This window comes from Leptonychotes weddellii, chromosome 5 (genome assembly GCF_054177405.1).
Source record: "Leptonychotes weddellii isolate Sample4059 chromosome 5, ASM5417740v2, whole genome shotgun sequence".
NCBI classification, from domain to species: domain Eukaryota; kingdom Metazoa; phylum Chordata; class Mammalia; order Carnivora; family Phocidae; genus Leptonychotes; species Leptonychotes weddellii.
The window spans coordinates 14,162,534-14,183,832 of NC_138373.1; the positions used below are offsets into that span (position 1 = coordinate 14,162,534).

General features: G+C 43.8%; 1 long non-coding RNA gene across 1 annotated transcript in view; it reads right to left on the reverse strand.

The window, feature by feature from the left end:
• LOC145721532 (uncharacterized) overlaps positions 1–21,299 on the reverse strand; it is a 90,331-nt gene that overhangs the window by 8,088 nt on the left and 60,944 nt on the right. The window contains exon 3 of the long non-coding RNA XR_014145260.1: positions 1,337–1,764. This is a non-coding gene — a long non-coding RNA (uncharacterized LOC145721532). The remainder of the gene's footprint in view (positions 1–1,336; positions 1,765–21,299) is intronic.

The window sequence follows — 21,299 nt, forward strand, 5'->3', positions numbered from 1 at the left end:
AAATACTGATGAGGAGTGGACCAGTACACGTCCTATGTATACAGATGACCTGCTGACCCACCAGGTGAAGAGGCTGAGCACACATCTAAGTGCTGGACACTGTGTCAGCCTCTTGATATGACATAATTAAACTTCCTAAGATCTGTATAGGGTAAGTATCATTATCCCCAGTTTTCAGGAGACAAGTAAGTCTCAGAGGATTAAGGAAGTTGCCCAATTACTTAAGAGGTAGAGCTTCACACCAGGTGTTGTATGGAAGTGTTGAATCACCATGCTGTACACCTGAAATTCATACTATACTGTATGCTATCTAACTGGAGTTGAAAAAAAAAAAGAAAAGAGGTAGAACTTCAATTAGGACCCAGGCCTGTCTGATTCAAGTGCCCTTCCTCTTTCCACCTATGTGGCTTCCCTCTGGGAAACCACCTCTCAATTTAACCTGGATGCTCTGCTTGTTCCTAGTGGATTGTTCACTGCCTCTCCCCTTCTATTCTACTCTATCAGTTAACTAAGTTCCAAGGTCTTGTGCCTGCGTCTGCGTCAAGGTGAAAAGAGTTATTTTTCTGTGGTCTGCAGTAGGCTGAACCCAGGGTTAAATCCTGAAGTCTGCTGAGATTTCATCTGCACACGGCCATCTTACATACCACGCTGGGGCAGCCTGAGGACCCTTGGATAGGTCTTCATGGAGGTCCCTTCCTCCCAAGATCCATGGACCCCAGCACAGGTATCCTGACTGATAGCCTAAGCTTGGTCCCAGAGCTCCAATAGGAACTCTGAAGCCTGTGACCTCCCCCACCAGGCCTCATGTCCCTGTCCTCCTGTTGTAAGTTCTTTACCTGTATTAACTCATTTAATCCTGGCAACAACTGTTGATGTAGGAACTATTGTTTTCTATGGTTTACAGATTGGGAAACCGAGGCTCAGAGAGGCCAAACATCACATAGCTAATAAGCTGTAGAACTGGGATTCAAGTGCCAGCAGTCTGGCTTCCATGTTCTTAGCTCCTGTGCTATGATCTAATAAGAGAAGTCCTCCCCACAGGGATTACTTTTCTTTACCACCCCCAGAACCAAAGGCAAAACTCAGAAGCTTTTATAATAGTGTTTGCCCTCTCTGCCTTCACCATACTTCTCTCAAGTCCTCAGCTTTCCTGAGGATGTCAGTGGCCATGTGATGGCCATGCAATTCCCCTGACTCATCATCCCATATCTTCCTCATGTCTGATGACCTTTACTTTGATTCCATGTAAACTGCCCATAGGAGCGGCCCTTGTGATCCTTTTGAATGGTTAGATTTCTGAATTCTTAAGATCCAATACTCTGCATTTTGTACTTACGCTTTATGGCAGACTGCATTTTCTAAGATGGCTGCAACGAGATCCCCCATGCCACATGTTCTTCTTCATGGTGATGTTGACCCTGCTCTGGTCAGGGTGGGGTCTATGTTCCTTTGAGTCCAAGAGGGTCTGTGACTGTGGCAGAAGTGACCCTCTGTACCTTCTGAGGCTAGATCATAAAAGGTGATACTCCTTCCTCAGGGTCTTCTTGGGATGTTTGCTCTCGGAACCCAGCCGCCATGCTGTGAGGAAGCCCAGGCCGCACAGAGAGGCTGCATTTAGATCTCCCAGCCAACAGCCCCAGGTCTCCTCTGCAGCCAACATTAGTCACCAGACATGGGACTGAAGAAGGCTTTGCGGTAACTCCAGCCCCAATCACAGCAACAGCATGAGGAACCCAAGCGAAAACCACCTAGCTGAATCGTCAACTCCCAGAACCATGAAAGAAGAAGAAGAAGAAGAAAAAAGATTGTTTTTTAAGCCTCTGAAGCTAAGGGGTTATACATTATGCAGCAAGAGTAACTGAAACACACTCTTTTCCTTCTAGTTCTCCAGTTCTCTTACTCACCAAACCTAGTCTCTCGCTGGAGACCTGCTGTGACCTAATCAATGTTTTCCCCATAGTCCCAGCGGGAGGTTGGCTGGGGCATCTTTCTGTCTTCATGGCCATTTCCAGACCATTTTTCATCCTGCTGGGCTACCTAAATGTCTCTGCATTCTCCCACATTCTATCACCAAGAATATTCAATCTGTGTGACGGCAGCAAGCCCTGGTTTCATAGGGTTCTCTCCCTAAGGATTTCTGAGATTCTCTGAGGAGGCTCATATGCCCTAAAGAGGTGAGTCAATTTGCCCACAGTCCATATCCCAGCCAGCAGCAAAGACATATGACGGCTGTACCCAGCTGTCCCTGCACCCCACACTTTCTTTTCTTGCATGCACTTTCCTCACTCTATGAGGACAAGGACACTTTCAAGCTAATCAATGTGTATGCTTTCTGTTTAAAGCAAAACACATAATAAATAAACCCCTGCCAAGATGCTGAATTCCTAGTGGCATCATGTGTTAAAAGCAGTTGTCTTCAGGGCGCCTGGGTGGCTTAGTTGGTTAAACGACTGCCTTCGGCTCAGGTCATGATCCTGGAGCCCCGGGATCGAGTCCCGCATCGGGCTCCCCGCTCAGCAGGAAGCCTGCTTCTCCCTCTGCTTGTGCTCTCTCTCTCTGACAAATAAGTAAATAAAATCTTAAAAAAAAAAACATGGAGAGGGGCGCCTGGGTGGCTCAGATGGTTAAGCGTCTGCCTTCAGCTCAGGTCATGATCCCAGGGTCCTGGGATCGAGCCCCACATCAGGCTTCTGGCTCAGCGAGGAGCCTGCTTCTCCCCCTGCCTCTGCCTCTCTCCCTGCTCATGCTTTCTCTCTCTCTCTCTGTATCTCTGTGTCTCAAATGAATAAAATAAAATCTTTAAAAAAAAAAAAAAACATGGAGAGTTTCTTAAAAAAAAAAAGCAGTTGTCTTCAAACGCAACTCCTATGAAATTTTATCATTTTGTTTATTTTAAAACTTCCTAATTAGAGACTTCCCAAGATACCCTATGACCTCCTCAACAATTCACAGGTAGCCCAAGAATAAATAACTCGAAAATCATTAACAAAAGGCTTTATTGTCTTTAATAATTTTGTTTTTTAGAAGGAACGAGGTCTCTTCCGACAACCTTTTGGCCAGGAGTCACACACAGCACAAGATAAACCTCTTTTATATTAGAAATACATCTCGGGTGCCTGGGTGGCTCAGATGGTTAACCGTCTGCCTTCGGCTCAGGTCATGATCCCAGGGTCCTGGGATCGAGTCCTGCATCGGGCTCCCTGCTCAGCAGAGAGTCTGCCTCTCTCTCTCTCTCTTATGAATAAATAAATAAAATCTTAAAAAAAAAAAAGAAATACATCTCACAGTAGCACGTTGAATAAAGGCACACGTTGATCATCAGAGGAATTGTTCTAGAATAAGGGCAGAGAGGCTGTGCTGTGTAGGTTAAGAGCATAAGTTGCAGCTCTACCTCTCTACTAGCTGCATACACCTGGAAAGGTACTTAACCTCCCTCCACTGTAAAATGGGGATGTGCGCACCTGCCTCAGAGGGTTTGAGGAGGGTTAAATACATGGTGCCTGGCACATCGTAGGTGCTCAGTAAATGTTGACTATTGTTATCTTGGTCTCTGTGGAGAAAAGAAAAATGCAGCATTCTGTGAACTTAGGTTTTTCCAAAAGCAATGGCTTAAAATAAACTGCTATTTGAAGATGAAGATTATCATATTGGGTAAATGCTATCCCAAATTGAACGGATATGTATTCCAATAACTACATGAAACACGTCGAATTGTGTAGTTACTTAAAGAACATTTAACAACCTAATGTAAAATGCAGATTCCTGGGCGTCGCTTCTTACCGGATTCACAGCAGAGCAGCAGCCTGGGAATGCGTATTTTTGCCAAGCCTCCAGGTGATCCTTATGATCAGGCAAATTCAGGCAATAACATCGATTGAAGGGTTGGTGAGTGCCTGATTTTCCTGGGGAGGGTGATTAGTAAGCCCCACCTGGAATATTCTCTAGGTTAAATGATATTGGTCATAGAGCAGTTGTTTTCAAATTCTGATGTTGCTTAAGAATCCCTAGAGAGGGGCGCCTGGGTGACTCAGTCGTTAAGCGTCTGCCTTCAGCTCAGGTCGTGATCTCAGGGTCCTGGGATCGAGCCCCGCATCGGGCTCCCTGCTCCGCGGGAAGCCTGCTTCTCCCTCTCCTGCTCCCCCTGCTTGTGTTCCCTCTCTCGCTGTGTCTCTCTCTGTCAAATAAATAAAATCTTAAAAAAAAAAAAAAACAATCCCTGGAGAGTTGCTAAAAATTCAGATTCTGGGTACTACCTTTAAGAGATTCAGATTCAGAGATTCAGGTGGCACTTGGGAATCTGCATTTTTTAACCAGCCCCTCCCCTCTAGGGTGAGTCTTTGAGAAGCATTGGTTTTTTTTTTAAGATTTATTTATTTATTTGAGAGAGAAAGCACGCACAGGCGCCAGCGAGTACGCGGAGGAGGGGGCGAGGGGAGGGGCAGAGGGAGAGGAAAAGAGAGAAAATCCCCAGACTCCTCTGCTGAGCATGGATCCCACGACCCTGAGATCATGACCTTAGAGTCCGCATCCAACCGACTGAGCCACTCAGGCGCCCCAGAGAAGCAGTTTTGACTCTTGTCATTCACATGCTAGAGAGAAGCCAATCGTATTTTGTTAAAAAAAAAGGTCTGACTTTCCTATGTAATTTGAATATCTCAGCCCTCATCAACTTGTAGGTACAAATAAGGTCACAATAAAGTTATAACTGGATCTTGTGAATTTTGAACACCAGATGGTTATGCAAGAATCAGTTTCCCTCCCCAGGTATATCTGGAGATCTAAAAACAAGTGCTTTCGTGTATGTATGTGTTGTCTTTTTGTTCGCCAGACTGACAGCTCAAATTTCAGCCTCACCACTTACAAGCCACAGGCAAGTTGTTACTTATCTGTTCTGTATTACAAATTATCCCAAAACTTAATGGTTTAAAGCAGCAATAATCATTTTATTATTTCTCACGGTGTCTGTGGTTTCAGAAGGGCTTTGTTGGCTCAGTGTCTTTCATGTGGTTGCAATCAGACAGTGGTTGGAACTGGAACAGCAGGGAATGGAGCAGCTGGGGCTCGCTGGGTGGGTGTCTCTCCCTCCCTCTTCATGTGGTTTCGGGACCTCTCTATGTGGTCACTGCATGTGGGTTACTTTGAGCTTCCTCACAGCATGGTGGCCCCATGACAGCTCAAGGCTGCAGGGTAAGTATCTCTGTAAACAAGGTGGAAAGTGCATCTCCTTTCTGACCCTTGGAAGTCACACTGCCTCATTTCTGCCGCATTCTATAGGTTACAAGAGATTCAGAAGTCTGCTTGGATTCAGGTGGAGGGGAACAGACCCCATGTTTCAATGGTAGGAGGACCCAAGTCACATTGCAGAATAACATGTGGGTTAGGAGATATTGCTGTGGCCGCCATCTTTGGACAATGCAATCTGCCACATGCCCTGTCCAAGGCTGAGTTGTAGAAGGAAGATGATAACAATATCTACGTAATAGGGTTGTGAGGGGGCGCCTGGGTGGCTCAGTCAGTTAAGCCACAGACTCTTGATTTCGGCTCAGGTCAGGATCCCAGGGTCCTGGGACTGAGCCCCATGCCAGGCTCCCTGCTCGGCGGGGCGTCTGCTTCTCCCTCTCCCTGAGGGGCAAATGCCTGCTGATTCCCCCAGCCACGAATGTCCATGAAAAGCAAATAACAGAATCAAATAAACAGACAACTCCCTCCCTCAGTACTAAGCTCACTTGGGGAGGCTGGGACACTATTATTTGGGCCCCAAACTGATGGAGAGTAGTAAAACTGTTTTCTTAACTGACAGACATGGTCGCTCTCCCCGGAACAAAAACACTCCTCGGATGGTTTCTGACATCAGACCCAAGGCTGTTTCCTAGGTCCACCTGCTCTTTCCTCTTTAGCCTGGCCCCACTTAAACATCTGGCTATCACACCAAGTGCCATTAGGAATTTGATAATTTCTGTAGGTCTGCTTCCACTGGTCCCAACAAATCCTTCCTACAAATTCATAGAGCTTTAAATTGTGAACAAGGTTGAAGGTGATTTTTCCCCAGGGCCCCCCCTATGTAAGTCAGTAGATGCAGATGGATACTTGGGAGGAAGGGAGCCATTTAGGCCCAGACACGGGACACGTTTAAGTACCACCACTGACTCTTAGGATACTCTGTCAGACCAACTGGGACCCCCTCAACCACTTGCTTGTGCAGAAAATAGCGGAAATGCTCCATGTATCTAGGAAAGAGTTTCCATGATTTCCTTGACATCCAGTACGGTGGGCAAACTGTTACCTTGGCTGGGTGAGAAGGCTGCTCCAGGAACAGATTTAAGCAGGGGTTTTGGAGGAGGTGAGGAGGGGCCGCAGCTCAGGCTGAAGGAGCAGTTCTCACAAGTGATCCCATGGGCGCTGGGGTCCACACCATGCACCTTGGTGCACAAATGCCTTGTGGCTCAGAGAAGGCTGGAGTGTCAGGTGGGGCAGTGGGAGATCCCAGGTACCCAGGATCTAAACTGCTCCTACCCTGGGCAATGTCCCACCTAAGGAGGCAGAGCTCACCTCCCACTGAAAGCTGAAAACACTAGACACTTGCTTTTCCCAGCTTTGCTGGAGGTGGGGTATGGAGAGACCCACCGGCCTGTGTCAGGGAGAGTAGATGCATCTCCATCTAGTGTCTTCTGGAGAGGACAGTGACAGGGTCCTAGTGTCAGTGGGGACAGGCCAGGTGTCCTGCCAGGGCATCATGGAGAGGGCTTTCTTCACCGTAAAAGCCCCCAGATAGGACCTGGACCTTTGTTGCTATCTATAGAGCTTCCCATCATGTTTTCCCTGGCCATTCAGGAATTTTGAAAACTATCCAATATCCAATATTGTTGTAATAAGAAGTTCCTTTTCTTTTTAAATTAGCCCAAGTTGGGGTGCCTGGGTGGCGCAGTCAGTTAAGTGGCCGACTCTTGATTTCAGTTCAGGTCATGATCTCAGGGTCCTGGGATCCAGCCTCAAGCCCCAAGTCGGGCTCCACGCTTAGCTGGGAGTCTGCCTGAGGATTCTCTCTCCCTCTGCTCTTCTCAGATAAATAAAAATTCTCTTCTCTCTCTCAAATAAATAAAAATAAGTCTTAAAAAACTAATTAGCCTGAGTTGATTGTATTGCTTGCCCATAAGGCTTTGACCAATACTAGCACTTTTAAACATTTTTTAACTCCAGAAGCTTCAGAGCACTGTGCTCTCAGCAGGGACGCAAGTGTCTACAAGGATATGCCGCTAGCCCAGCAGGGGTCAGGCCTACCAAGGGGCTGTGGACATCAGCCAAGGAGGGGGGGGGGGCTGGGGGATGCCCTGGGGTAGCAAACCTGCCAATTCTCAGGAGTACCAGGAAGACACCCTAGGAGACTCCCCTTAATGGTGCAAGGATGATCCTATGACAGTAGGTGACGGTAAGACCCAGAGACAGCTGGGATATTCATGACTATCAACGCGACCCTCCATCTATCCGCAGGCTGATGCAGCCCCAGGAAATCCGTTACTCCACAACAACCTCCACAATACACTAGAGAACCCATCAACCAGGCTCTGGCCATGGACTGTAACCTCCAAATCAAGCCTCCTTAGAATGCCTGGGGCTGAGAAAGAAAGAATTCTGGAATGTGTGGTTTGTTCACATTTTTAATTGAGATATATCAATCTGGTTTTTGTAAAAGCAAAAAAGAAAAAAACCTCTTTTAATGCCTTTGCCTATAGCAGGTGATATAGGAAGGTTTGAAGAGAGGGAGAAAGGGACAGAAAAGAAGGAAAATAGAAGAAAAGGAAAGATGTAATGTATGGGGATTAACATAAGAATAAAAAAAAAGAAGAAGAAGAAAAGGAAAGAGGGAAGAGTTTAAAGCCAACAGCATCACTTTGGAACTCCCCTGGAGAATTTATTTTTTTTTAAGATTTTATTTCTTTATTTGACAGAGAGAGACAGCAAGAGAGGGAACACAAGCATGGGGAGTGGGAAAGGGAGAGGGAGAAGCAGGCTCCCCACCGAGCAGGGAGCCCGATGTGGGGCTCGATCCCAGGACCCTGGGATCATGACCTGAGCCGAAGGCAGACGCTTAAGGGCTGAGCCACCAGGCGCCCCTCCCCAGGAGAATTTAGGCAGAAGCATGGAAATGTCCAAGTCGGGCCATCCAGGGAGTGTGGTAGCAATGCCATCTTCCTAAGCTTAGGAGGCCTAAAGTTCATTCCCCAGTGAAGCTACTTCAGGGTTAAGGATGCCCTACCATTCATCTGAAGGAAGGAAATCCAGGGTTTGGCCACCACTTAACCTGTCTCTGTCTCACTGCCCTCAAAAAAAAAAGAACAGAAGGGAGGATTCGGGCACATTTTAACTCTAAGTTCAAATGTTCTTTCAAAAGAAACAAGAAAGGCATCACAGATACGTCTCTAGTAATGCTACAAGACAGGAACCACAATAACAACAAATGGTAAGCATTTGAGTGGGAGCCCGCCCAGGTGGGAGGCTGGCGGTGAGGATCCTGAGCTTCCCCGGAGGGGGAGGGGAGAGGAGCTTGCAGGGGTCAAGCAGCATGCCCTGCTCCCGAAGCAGCTCACACCAGCAGCCCTCTGCCCAGCCAGTTAGTTCTTATGCCCGCAACTGTGGCCAATCGCCCTTCTTCTTTCATGAGGATGAAAAAGTGAATGATTCTTTTTTGGAGGGGAGCAAAGAATTTGACTCTGAAATTTACAGCTGAGGGGAACTTACGAAATGACTGAGTCCAGCCCCTTTAATAGCAAATTTCCCTGAAATTAAATCTGTAAATGAAACACTGGACAGGCAAGGAGTTGTGGAAGAGGAAACAATGTTAAGAGAGTGAGGATTCTTGACCATCTTGGATGATGTGTTGGCTATTTACTGCTGCACAACAAATTACCCCCAACCTTAGAATCTTCATGCCTTAAAGCGACAATACTTATCACCTCCCAGTTTCTCTCAGCTGGGAGTCCAGGCTTCCAGAAATCCACATCCTAGCTGTGTCCCTTTCTCAGGGTTTTTACGAGGCTGCATCTAGTCATCAGGCGAGGCTGCAGTCTTATCTGAAGGCTTGACTACAGAAGGATCTGCCTCAAAGCTCCCTTACGCCGTTTTGGCAGGTTCACTTCCTCACTGGTTGTTGGACTAAGGGCCTCTATTCAGGAGGCTACCCTCAGTTCCTTGCCATCCATATGGCAGCTTGCTTTATCAGAATGAGCAAGCAGAAAAATCGAGAGAGGCTGTCAGCGTGCTAGTGAGATGGAAGTCCCAATCTTTTGTAACCTAGTCATGGAAGTGATAGCCCATCACCTTTGTGCATTCCATTCCTTAGAAGCAAGTCACCAGGTCCAACCCACACTTAAGAGGAAGGCATTATGTGAAGGAGTGAAAACCAAGAGGCAAAATTACTGGGAACCTTGTCAGAAGCTGCCTGCAATAGATGTATATTGAAGGTAAGGAGAGGGTCAGAACCACGGAAATGTAAAATTTTCTGATTGAAATGAAAAGGCCCTGTAAATCTAGCCATCCGCATGCTGCCTGAATTCCTGATATAGCTCCCTGCCACGTAGCTTATTATCCTACATCTGCACAATGATATGGTTAGAAATGGTGTCCTTGTTATACTTGGGCTAGAAACCACCTGCTTGTACATTCATCCATGACCATGCAGGCACCCTATAACCTGTGAGAATGGTGGAAAGGTCAGAAGATTCAATTCTCTTTAAATGATGGTCAACTGCTTTGATGAAAGCTATAAAGTAAATTGTAACTAAAGATTTGGTCTAGGGGTTCATGGGTGGCTCACAGTGAAGTGTTCAATTCTCGTTCTCAGCTCAGGTCTTGATGTCAGGGTTGTGAGTTCAAACCCTGCATTGGGCTCCACACTGGGTGTGGATCCTACTTAAAAAAATTTTTTTTGGGGGGGGTCTAATTTTTAACGTAACCTGAAACATGTAGAATGTTTCTGCAACTATTAGTTTACATATTTTGACGCATAAAACACAAAAGAGGGGCGCCTGGGTGGCTCAGTTGGTTAAGCGACTGCCTTCGGCTCAGGTCATGATCCCGGGGTCCTGGGATCGAGTCCCACATCGGGCTCCCGGCTCAGCGGGGAGACTGCTTCTCCCTCTGACCCTCTCCTCTCTCATGCTGTTTCTCTCTCGCTCGCTCTCCAATAAATAAATAAATAAAATCTTTAAAAAAAAAATATCCATAATGGAGAATATTAAGCAGCAGTTAAAAAAAAACAAAACAAAAACACAAAAGATCTCTCTAAGCAGCTGGGCGAATCAGCAAGTTTTAAAGAAAAAACGTAGCGGGAGTATCTAGTATTACCAAAACGAAAGTCAGCTGTTAAAAATTCCAGATCCGGGGCGCCTGGGTGGCTCAGTCGTTAAGCGTCTGTCTTCGGCTCGGGTCATGGTCCCTGAGGTCCTGGGATCGAGCCCCACATCGGGCTCCCTGCTCGGTGGGAAGCCTGCTTCTCCCTCTCCCACTCCCCCTGGTTGTGTTCCCTCTCTCACTGTGTCTCTCTCTGTCAAATAAATAAATAAAATCTTTAAAAATAAATAAATAAAATAAAAATAAAAATTCCAGATCCAAGAAAATAAACAGATCAAACAAAAGAGAAGGCCCTAGTGCTTTACTCTTTTGACATTAGGGATATTTTTCATATGGAATTCTGAATTTGGCAAGAAATGTGAACTGTGGCCTCATGACTGGCAGGCAGCACTTCAGAGTTCACGGCATGCTCTCTGGGAAACTGCTGTAGCCAAGGTTGTGGCCTCATGCTTGACCACTCACTTATTCACAAGACCTAGCTCAAATGGCTATTTGTAAAAGTCAACTCTAGTCTCAAAAGACAATTCAGGTTATCAGAAAGCAATAAAGCTAGAATGGAAAGAAGATGGGAGGGAGGGAAGAAAGGAGGGAGGGAGGGAAGTCAGGGGGGAAGGAGGGAAGGAGGGAGGGAGGGAGGGAAGGAAGAGGGGGGAAGGAAGGAGGGAAGGGGGAAGGAAGTCGTTGGGGGGAAGGAAGGAAGGAAGGAGGGAAGGAGGGAAGGAAGGAAGGAAGGAAGATTTTTTCCCTCGAATACTACCCCCCCCTTATTTTGGGTGATTACGAGATTATAGGAACACACATAAGGCCTACCTTGAGGACCACAGAACTATTTTGGGTGGGTGCTTATTGCAAAACAAATCTCACTAATTAACTCATAAAACAGCCGAGATGAAAAGATTTTAGGGAACATGTGGTCTCACCCCTAATTTTGAAGTTGAGGAAATTGGGTTCCAAAGAGGCTAAGTAATTCACCAAGTAGTTGGAGAAGAATGACACTTAGATCAGCTATTCCCACTAGGGGTCCAATATGGAACAGCTAAAGCCAACTTGGTAATGTCTCCATCTCAGCGGAACAGTTCGTCCTTTGCCTTTTGCACCCACTCCAGCCAGAGGTATTTCTCAACATTGTGTTTATACAAACTCTTGAGCAGCACAAACTCCTGAACTAAGAGACTCTCCACTCTGTGGTGCAATTGAGGGCAAAGGCTAGGATGGCTTGGCCCTGCTCCAAACTCCTTCCCCAGAGGCCTGAGGTGACAGAAAGAACACATGTATTTTTCCTAGTTAGGTGAATAAAGACCAGGCTCATCAAGTAGGGGTGAAAGTTACTTTAGTCTTGAAGTAAACAAAAAGCATTCAAACTGGAGGGGAGCATTGCCTGTTCCCACTCAGTATGAGCCTTTACAACTGGCCATCTGTCAGGGAACAGGTGAGATAGGGGAGAAACCTGAAAAGATATTTGGTATCTATGCTAGCAGAGACGGAAGTAATTCATCTGCTTTTCTTTTCCTTTCTTTTTTCTTTTCTTTCTTTCTTTCTTTCTTTCAAGCTTCAGAGGTAGTTAAGTGATTCATCAGTTGCAATGTCTGCTTTTCTATATACTTTCTCTCAGCCCAAATTAAACTTAGCTTTTATTTTTTATTATTATTTTTTAAATTTCAGAGTAAGCACCCTGCTTTTTCCCAAATGCTCCACTCTTTGTTGTCATTGTTGTTTTAAGATTTATCTGTATGTTTTAGAGAGAGAGAGCACAGGGGGAAGGGGCAGAGGGAAAGGGAGAGAGAAAATCTTAAGCAGACTCTGCACTGAGCATGGAGCCTGACTCGGCGCTCGATCCCAGGACCGTCAAGATCATGACCTGAGCCGAAACCAAGAGTTGGATGCTCATCCAGCTGAGTCACTCAGGTGCCCCTGAAACTTAGCTTTTAATTCCCAACACAAAATAAACAACATGGAAGTACAAGACAGCACATTGAAAAGACCCAAAAGTCAAAGGAGGAAAGGAGTATCCAGAGATGTTTCATGAAATTGGAAGCTAAGAGATAAGGAAAGGAAAAAATGGAGTGTGAAGAAAGCAACATTTTGAAAGTTGAGCAGGGATTTTTATCAGAAATAGTGTTTATTGGACTCCCCTCCATTAAAATATTGCCCATGGAAGTAAGATTAACATCTTTTCCTGTTGGTTCCCGGAATATGAAAAGAGGAGGGGAAAGGAAGACAGGGGAGGAAGGAGAGAGAAAAGGACTTGGGTGAGAACGGGGGAAATCCCCAAGAAAGCTGGGGGCAGGTCCATGTTTTTGTTTCTCTGCTCTCCCTTCCAATTCTATAATTAGCACAAGAAAGGATTCCAAGCCCTACTTTGGCTTATCTCTTATATTCCTAAATCCATGCCTGTTCCTCAAGTATTTAGTTAGGAAGGAAAGCTGTGAGCTAGTGAAATCTGCTCCCCCAGCACCTCTGGAATTTTCCCCACAGAAATAGGACACAATAAAGACAGACAATGCAAGCATTCACTCTAGGACAGCCAGGGATGCCTTTGTTCTGGTGAACCAGAATGAAGCTTAACTAAATATGTTGGGGAGCAACTTCAGCAGAGTGGAAGGAGAAAATGATTTTCCACTTCTAGATATGGTAAAATGCATTAGCAATAGCGTTGGGGTCTAAGGAAATCCAATGAGTTACAAATGATCAGTTTCATCGTGGCCTAATGAGGTCACAGTTGAAGTATGTTAATGACGATTAAAGTTAATGAAAAAGGTGCCTACACAGTTTGTTTTCTTTAAAGTTGTGTCTTTTTTTAGCCCCACTTTATTGAGGTGTGATTGACATATAAAAAGCTGTGCGTATTTAATGCATACCACTCAATGAGTTCAGGAGTCATATCGCGTCCTTTTGGGATCATATGGTAATTAGAATTGCTTAAACATTTTAAACATACAGAAATGCTACATGGATCACTTAAAAGGCAGTGCATGATAATACTAAGTGTCTAAATTTAGCTGTTTTGTAAAGAGCTCTCTTTGGTTAGAAGGAGTTTAAAAGACACTAAGTAGGAGTACTCTAGCCAGAAATGATAGCGAGATTGATACAGTGGCGGTGGGCTGAAGGAGAGCGGAGGCAGGCAGGAGAGATGGTCTGGAGGTACAACCAGATAGGACTTGGAGAACAAGCAGATCTAGTGGGGAGCATGAAAGGAGAGCCAAAGAAGGCTCCCAGGTCCCCAGGTTAGATGGCCAGTATGACATGTGGCATCAGTCACTGAGCTGGCAGGTGAAAGAGAAGGATTGCATGTCACTATGCAGCCGGTCCACACGCTCTAACCAAGTGCCTGCAGAGGGCCTTGTGTTCTCCAGATTGCTGCCAGGTTATGGACAACTCACTCATCCTGGCTGCCTATCTTCACAGTTACAAAATGAATCTTGGTTTTTGGGGTTTTTTAAATGTTATGTTAATCACCATACAGTACATCATTAGTTTTTGATTCATTGTTCCATGATTCATTGTTTGCGTATAACACCCAGTGTGCCATTCAATACGAAGCTTGTTTTAATGCTCTAATACCATCATTGTGTTTAACAGTTGGTGTAGATATTCAGAAGCCCTCAGATAATGTGCACATTTAATGAATTTTATGAGTAGACAAATTAAATAAAATGAACTCTGTGAAGCCAAGAATTACGCCTTTTGGATATCCCATTTGGTAATCCCTCACTTTGCATACTTTGCCACTTAACAAGCATGCTGGGAGAGCAGTCCTTGGTGGTATGAGAGGGGGGAGGGATGACATGGGGGACAGGAGACTAAGGAGGTGGTAAGGAACAGAGGGACACAGCCATAGTGACATCCTCCTCTGCCTTGTCTCCAGTCTTGTACCCTTCCTTTCTATAATCCAATAATTTAAAAATGGTTTCCCAAGTGTATAATTTTTGCTTCATTCAATGACAGAATAGACCCTCAACGTTCGAATTTACTGAGAAGGAAAACAATTAAAATACCATTTGGAAACTTTAAAAAAACATACATAACAAAGAAACTGAGAAAAAACAGTCAAAGGTTATTAGAGAAAGTAAAAAATAATTTTAAGGAATTTACTGTTTATGCCAATCAGTCTGGTTGGTGTCTTGTCCTTCTCTCTTTCCCATTTCTTTCTCCCTCTCAAAGTGTGGGTTTCATTGACAAACTTGGGAAAAGAGGTATAGGGGGAACATTCATTATTTAGAAACCCACTGCTGCCCAAGGGCTGCTTTGAGTCATAACTAATATACTTCAGCTGGCAGCCTGTAACAATGATTTCTCTTTCTGTGAACTCTTGAGAAACACACACTCCTGAGCTAAAAGACACTCCACTCAGTTTGCAATTGGATGCAGCAGATGTGTGATGAGAGACAGGCCATTGTCTCCAACATCAAAGGAATGAATGAAGATATTGGTTTGAGAAGCCAATGATTTCCTAAGAAGCCTCCACAGCCTGACCTCACTGGGCCTTCACAGGCACTGAATGTGAAGATGAAGGGATCTGGGCTGGGTCATATTTTCTCAGAGGCCCTGCTCAAAACTTGGCCTGGAATGATCAAAGGAAATTGATGTGGTAGCTCTTCACCATCGTCCTGCTCCCTCTCTTGTCCCGCCATGTCCAATTTCTCAACAAGCAGCTAGAATGTTCTTAAAACAAAGACTAGTTACTCAACCCTCCAACAATTCCAATATTCTTAGAATAAAAACCAAAGATCTTACTAGGGGCTCAGAAACTCTTCCTGACAGGCCCCCATGATTCTTCAGATGTCATTTCCTGCCTCTCTCTCCTGCTCTGGCCACATTGGTCTCTCTGCTATTCCTCAAACACACCAGGCATGCTCTTTTCTCAGGGACTGTGCACTTACTGATCTTCATGCTGGAAGACTCTCACATCTTTACGTGATTCTGTTTCTCACTTCATTCAAGTCTTTGCTCAATTCACCTCCTCAGAGAGGCCTTTCCTAATCCTTCCATCTAAACAGTGCCCCCTCACTCTCTATCCCCTTGCCCTGCTTTATTTTTCTTCATAGACTTATCATATCCTAACCTTACATTATATTTTTAGTGCTTATTGTTTGTTTACCCCCACCTTCTGGGAGAAGGAATTTTGTACTTGATGAATGAATGAATGAATGAATGAGTGAATGAATGAATGAATAAAAGTGATTGATGACAGCCAGCAAAAGGTTATTCCCTTTTAATTAGTTTAGATTCAAAAATAGGAAATACCATCAGATGAAATGTGTCAATGGTAGGTAGGATTTCCATATAAAGGTGGCAAATCCCAAAATCTCCTTCCCTTGATACTCATTCATTCTAAAGACATTTACTGTATACTTACTATGCGCCAACCACTATGCTAGGTTCTGAGAAGGAACAAGATGAAACTCCTGCCATACAGTGTTTATGTTCTAACTTGGGGAGGAGGACATGCAATTTAAAAAACAAATAACAAGCTAATTTTTTAAACGTGATTAGATTAGTTCCCTCTGCTCTGAGGGAACTGAGAAGGGTGATGTGATGGGAAGGAGGATTAGACAAGGTGAGAGAGAAATCCTCTGTAGAGCTGGTGCTTGAGCTGAGGCCTGAAAGAGGAGAAAGATCTAGCCATGGCATAGGAAGTCCATTTCATGCAGGGAAGAGCATGTGCAAAGGTTCTGTGGAGAGAAAACACTTGGTATTTATAGGAACAGAAAAGAAACCCCTGTGGCTGGAGCACAATGGGCAAGAGGAAAGGGTTAGGAGATGGCAGGCAGAACCAGATCTGGGATTTGCTCTAGTTTATCTTATCTTATCTTATCTTATCATCTTATCTTATTTTAAACTCAATTCTAAACCATTAAATGTTGTCAAGTGGAGGAATAACATAATATCATTTATATTTGAAAATCACTCTGTGTATCAGTTATTTATTGCTGTATAACAAACAACCCCAAGCTTAGTGGTATAAAATAACAGCAACACTCATTATTATCATTATTATTCTCACAATTCTGGAGGCTGATTGGACTCAATGAGGTGGTTCTTGCTCAAGGTCTCTTATGTAGTTGCCTGTAAATATTGACTGTGGCTGGAGTCATCTCAGGGTTTCTTGGCTCAAGTATCTGGTGGGCTGTCAGCTGGGACCTTAGCTAGGGCTGTCTGATGGAACACCTATATGCAAGCTGTCCCTGTGGCCTGGGCTCTTTTGAGGAATGGCAAATGAATTGAAAGAGAAACCATCCCAGGAGAGCCACGTGGAAGCTATATCATCTTTTATGACCTGGGCTTGGTAGTCATGGGCATGTGACTAAGTCCATGTTCAAGGGAAAAGGAACTAGGTTCCACCTCTTGATGATAGAGTGTCAAAGAATTTGCAGACATGTTTTAAACCACCACATGCTGGTTCCTGAGTGGAAAATCAATTGTATGGGGGCAATGGTGGAGGAAGGGAGGCCAGCTAAGCATCAGTGCAGTGTCCAGGAAAAAAATGACAATGGAGTGGAGATGAAAGACATGCAGAATGCTAGGCCACATTTGGAAGGTAGAAATATCAAGACTTGGTAGTGGATTGGATGTGGGACACGAGAAGGATGACTCTGAGGCCCTTGGTTTGAGCCACAGGGTGAGTATTGGTGCCATTTACTCTGATGAGAACATTGAGGGAGGAACAAGTGAATGGGAGGCAAGAGATGAAAACCAAGAGTTCTCTATAAGACATTTGGCTTTTAAGATGCATATTAAATATACAAGTGGAAATAGCAAGGAATCCATTGAAATTTAATTTGAGTTCAAGAGATAGGTGTACTCTTAAGGTATAAATATGCCAGTTGTTAACATATACATAGCATCCAAAGTCAAAGGTTAGAAGAAATCACCTAGCCAAAGGATGTAGACAGACAAGAGGACTAATCTTAGAGATGCTACAACATTTAGGACCCTGTTTGGAAAGAGAACATAGCCCAAAATTAGAAGAAAATATCCCTACAAGTGCTTTGCACTACAGATGAATCAGAAAATAAGAGCACAAGGACAAGAAAACAACAGCACAAAATGAGATGAAAGGAAGATTATAGGACCAAGGAAGCAAAGAGAGGACCAAAATACCACCACTAAAAATCTAGTCAATTAGAGGGGCGCCTGGGTGGCTCAGTCGTTAAGCGTCTGCCTTCGGCTCCAGTTGTGATCCCAGGGTCCTGGGATTGAGCCCCGCATCGGGCTCCCTGCTCAGCGGGAAACCTGCTTCTCCCTCTCCCACTCCCCCTGCTTGTGTTCCCTCTCTCGCTGTGTCTCTCTCTGTCAAATAAATCAATAAAATCTTAAAAAAAAAAATCTAGTCAATTAGAAACAAGGAAGAGAATCAATATGATCAAAAATAAAAATCTTGAGATAATCAAGTGAATTCAGAGGATAAAAGAAATAGATTAAAGCACCCCCCAAAAATTATTGATTATGGAAATTAGAAAGAGACAATCCAGGGTGCCTGGGTGGCTCAGTTGGTTAAGCATCTGCCTTTGGCTCAGGTCATGACCCCAGGGTCCTATGATCAAGCCCCGCATCAGGCTCCCTGCTCAGTGGGGAGCCTGGTTCTCCTTCTCCCTCTGCCTGTTGCTCCCCCTGCTTGTGCTCAATCTCTCTCTGTGTCAAATAATAAATAAATAAATAAATAAATAAATAAATAAAGTCTTTTAAAAAAAGAAAAAGAAAGAGGCAATCCAGGTTGTTAACTGGTGGCCCTGAGGTAGAGAATGTGAAAAATGAAACAGGAAAAGTTTGCAGAGATATAAAAGAATGTAATCAGCAGTCAAAGGGCACACCATATACCTGGAAAAATTAATATAGAATGACTGACTCAGAGTCAATCCCAGCTAAGCTATTGAACTTCAAGGATAAAGAAAGCATTCCACAGGCTTTTGGGCAGGAAAGCATGACCTTCACATGAGAAAAATCTTCAGCTAGCCAGCCAGTGTGAGGTGATACTAAAGTCATAGCTCAAAGGAAGACTAGAGTCATAGTGCAAAGGAAGGGAATCTAGAATATTCCACTCATAAAGATGTCATCCATGTATAAAATCATTAAGCAGAAACTCTCAAACATGCACCAACTCGGGAAATAAAGCACATATGAGCTAAAATGAAAACTGCACATTAAAAAGAATCATCATAAAAATTTCATTATCTTTTATATAACCTTAATGAATCTTGAAGAAACAAATATCACTTGTGCATAAGCATTTATCTGAAGTTCAGAAAATCCCCCACCATTAGTTTCATTTGCTTCTGTTATATCAAGCAAAATTAAAGTTAACATATGTATTTAAAATATATGTAAAATACGTAAAGTTATTTTTAAAAGATTTTATTTATTTATTTATTTGAGAGAGAGAGAGAGAGCAGGGGGGAGGATCAGAGGGATCAGCTCGGAGCCTGATGCTGGGCTCAACCTCATGACCCTGAGATCATGACCTGGGCTGAAATCAAGAGTTGAAGCTCAACTGACTGAGCCACCCAGGCACCTCTGTAAAGTTATTTTTAATCTATTTGTCTATCTACCTGTTAAATTACATATTTGCACAGAAAGAGGTAGGAAACGATTATCACATAATGCTAAAAACAGGTTGTTGTTTTTTGTCTTTTGGTGGTAGGAAATTTCATGATTTGTTACTTTCTTCTTTATACTTTTGTATATGACTTGAATTTTATATAATTACAAATTATTTTTTCAAAAACAATAGTCATTTTAAATTGTTTTAAATTAAGCAGTCATTAAGAAAGAGTTACAGGCAATAATATTTGCTCAGCACCTATTACATACTAGATACTTTGCACATATTGGTTAATCTAATCCACATGTAACTCATCAAGGTAGGAATTATAAATTCATTTTCCAGAAGAGGAAACTGAGGTCTATGGGTATTTGTTAATTTTCTAGAGTCACACAGCTGGTAAAGGCAGACTCAGAATCTTGCCTGATGCCAAAGCCAATGTCCCTCCTACTTGGCCTGCCTCCTGCTGATTTTATCAAGCTCAACTCCCCACCCTCACCCCCACTTGTGTGCACGTGAGTGTTCACACACACATATTTCTGCAATATTCCATCTGCCCAGACCAGGAACTTGTCATGACAAGCCAAATGCAATACCCATTTCCTGACCAAAGCTGTTATTCAATATCTCTTTGATTTGGGAAATAGCTGCTGATTTCACCCTGACAAGGGTCATACTTAGGTCTTAAGAGAGGTAGTAATGACACAGCTTTCTGATCTATGTGGAAGGATATGATATTCAGATATATGCAGCCCTTTGAGATGCTCTGTTGGCAGGTGGTTGAAGTGCAAAGTACTATTGACTCATGGTCCTCTCTGTCCATTTTCATTAGTGATGATATTTTGTTCTTCTTTGATGTTTGTTCCAGGGATGGTTTCAAAAGCCCAAGGAAGCTTATCAGTTTCTTGGTATTCAAATATCTCTTTCACATTGAAAGTTTGTGTGAAGATATATACATATCATATACTCATATATTCATTGTGTATTCATATATATACAAATCGAAAAGTGAATTCTTAATGACAGATGAAAGCAAATAGCAATAAAGGTGTAACCCATGCTTCCCAGGCCATGCTAATGCTAGCCTGGAGATGAAAAATGAGGCCACCACCATGATCCTAGGAGAATGTCATTGGTTTTGTCCTACTCACCTGTTTTCTGGGAACTCCATCTGCTGTAAAATCCTGATCTGCCAAAGGCATGTGTCACATGTGTTCTTGGCTACTCCAGTGGATCTTCCTCTGATGTGGCACAAACTTAATTATATCTCGTGGCATTGTTGGGGCCCAGTGTAGCAATGACTGCCAGGGTTATGGCCCACCTGAGGACCCATTGCTGCCACAATATCCACACAAAGCTAACCCTACTTCCACCTGTCCCTCTACAATTTAGTTTCCACAAGACAGCCAGAGTGGTGCGTATAAAACATGCGTATAAAACATGAATCAGACCATGTAATTCCCTGGTTCCAAACCCTCCAGAGGCATCCCACTACACATCCTAAATGGCTCGCCATGGCAAGGTCTGGTCCTGTCTGCCTCTATAACGAGTCTAACATGACTGTGGCCTGGAGGATGATGGATGATGAGAGGAACAGACTAAGCAGGCCTCTCAGAATTACTTTTCCCTTGACCCTGGCCCATCACTCTTGAACCAGACATGTGTGCTCTGGTTTTCTTCCTTCCTGATGAGTCCTCTATCAACAGACCCTGACAGCCCTGCACCAATCTCTGGGATTTGCCAAGAGGTGGGTGCTGGGAAGCTTCAATAGCCTTATCACCTTCAACATCCCTTCACTAAAGTCATGCCAGATAAATCACTATAGAATCAGGTAGCCACAACCCCCTCCAAACCCAACTACCTCCACCCAATTCCTGCCTCTAAATCTTCTGAGGTAGAGACTCTGAAGCTGCCACAGATGAAAACTGCTATGGAAAAAAAGATGAAAAAAGGACTATGGGACCATGGATAGAAGTCTCCAACTTCCAACAGAAAAGTAAAGAAGATGGCATAAGTCTTAAGCCCAGTTTTAATGTTAAAGAAGAGTTATCATGAGGGCTTTGTATGTTAAGCTAAGCAGTTCTTTTTTTTGTTTGTTTTGTTTTAAATTTTATTTTATTATGTTATGTTAATCACCATACGTTACATCATTAGTTTTTGATGTAGTGTTCCATGATTCATTGTTTGCGTATAACACCCAGTGCTCCATGCAGAACGTGCCCTCTTCAATACCCATCACCAGGCTAACCCACCCCCCCACCCCCCTCCCCTCTAGAACCCTTAGTTTGTTTCTTAGAGTCCATAGTCTCTCATGGTTGGTCTCCCCCTTTGATTTCCCCCCCTTCATTTTTCCCTTCCTACTATCTTCTTCTTTTTTTTTTTTTTAACATATAATGTATTATTTGTTTCAGAG